The sequence below is a fragment of the Schistocerca piceifrons genome, chromosome 1 (assembly GCF_021461385.2).
Source record: "Schistocerca piceifrons isolate TAMUIC-IGC-003096 chromosome 1, iqSchPice1.1, whole genome shotgun sequence".
Classification (NCBI taxonomy): Eukaryota; Metazoa; Arthropoda; class Insecta; order Orthoptera; family Acrididae; genus Schistocerca; species Schistocerca piceifrons.
In genome coordinates this window covers 434,947,860-434,949,990 of record NC_060138.1, presented here as the reverse complement: position 1 = coordinate 434,949,990, position 2,131 = coordinate 434,947,860, and positions in this window count along the sequence as shown.

Below are 2,131 nucleotides of genomic sequence, written 5' to 3'. Positions count from 1 at the left end.
CCTAGAACTTAGAAGTACTTAAACCTAACTAACTTAATGACATCACACACATCCATGCCCGAGGCAGGATTCGAACCTCATACCGTAGCGGTCGGACAGTTCGAGAGTTAAGCGCCTACAACTGCTCGGCCACTACGGCCCAGATAACAGTGGCTTGTCTTTAAAGCATTAACTGTCGTATCTGTTTTTAATGGTGATTTGCTAAATTGTAACTCACTGAAATCCCTATTGTTTACATTTGTTTATTCCTTCATCAATAATGTGTGGTATTTTTTAATATATTGTTGAGTCTGGAATTAGTGATTTAAAATAAATTGTCTGTAACTGTAAAACGCAACCAGTAGTATCTGATTACGGCCCCATCCACAATCGTAACGGAATTGACTGGGTGTTGTGTGATGTCCTTAGGTTAGTTAGGTTTAAGTAGTTCTAAGTTCTAGGGGACTGATGACCATAGATGTTAAGTCCCATAGTGCTTGGAGCCATTTGAACCATTTGAACGTAACGGAATCCTGCCTTCCCTTGATCACAAAGTATCAACTGGTAGCTGAGCATGGTTGCAACTGTGATATCACCATTTCAGCTAGTGTTGGTTTGATTTGTTAAAATTTGTTAGTGTTGTGCGAGTTCTGCCTTTGGTATTGTGTTCTGTTTTAGGTGAGCACGCGACTTTTACGGTCGCAGGTTCGAATCCTGCTTCGGGCATGGATGTGTGTGATGTCCTTAAGTTAGTTAGGTTTAAGTAGTTCTACGATCTAGGGGACTGATGACCACAGATGTTAAGTCCCATAGTGCTCAGAACCATTTGAACCATTTAGGTGAGCAACTCCGTAATGGCGGTCAAGCAGTGCCGCAGGATTGGCCTATTGAGAAGGGACCACCTCACTTATGAGCTGGCGATAAGACGCCAGCCTATTGAGGGTAGTGTTCCAGACTTAGCAACCGCTTGCATGCTACTGTTCATCAGCCTGTTGACGACAGGCCGGATGTTGTGGGTGAGACAAAGGCAACCACTGAGTTTTTGTTTAACGCTGTTAGGAGTCTTGAGGACAACACCAGTCTTTCAGAGGGCACTCAACCTAGTGGCAGTCAGATATGGTGCGGGAACAGTTGATACATTCAACCAGCTTGATATCTGATTTAAGGTAATTAAAGTTAGAGGATCATGATATGGAATCAACCGCTGAATTTAGGTCGTTGATTAAGGAATTGCAGTCTAAGGTCACATGTTTAGAGCTTGATGGGAAGAGGATGGGGGGAGCAGGATTGGTTATCTTCCAGGCGTTGCACTAGCTAGCCTGGGAATAAGTCCCTTATGTGCTCTGAGGGGTTAGCCAGGGCGTTTGCTAAACTGTGTAATCTCCTGGTGCATATGTTTCGAGACGACACAGAATTAGCTACAGACCGACTCGAGCAAATTGTAAGGTTGTTATGGTTGTTGTTCAAATTTGAGCAACACGCTGCTGCATTTGGTGTTTCGCATCAGGTAATTTTGTCCTTGTTGTATCCTTTAACTAGCGGTGAATTGAGGACTCTGGTATCCAGGGCCATGGCAGGACGATTTTCATTGCAGCACTTGAGGGAGCTGGTGATCAACGAAAGATTGACCAAGGGAGTTCGTAAACAGCTCGAGTGTCGCTATATTTGGCAGGTGCAGCAAGGTATGGAGGAGAGGCATCAGTACGTAGAAGGAAATAAGACGACCTGTTAAGCCTTCTTAGTCGACTTGCCACAACTGGGTTGGTTTCAATTGTCCTGATAGGAATGCGAGTGGCGGATAAGTCATATTTTATTTTTTGTGATCGTCCCTCCACTTAGGAAGAGCTTCGTGCCACCATTGTAACGATATCCGTGTTGGCACTCTCTGACGAGAGACACCATAAAGTTGAAATTCAGCCTGTGGGCGTCACCGAGGGGAACTCGGTCAACTGGGTCTGCTAAATGGGAATCGCGGCATTGTTTCAGGTGAGGTCTACCAGGGCATTTAGTTAGTACTTGCGTTCAGCCGTGAACACCTCGAGTCAATAAATGCCGCCCAGCTGGTCAGCGACCATGGGGTTGAGCCTTGAAACCCTATTGTTCCCGTTTCGCTGCTCAATCATCACCTCCACTGCCTTATATTTGTTCTCGA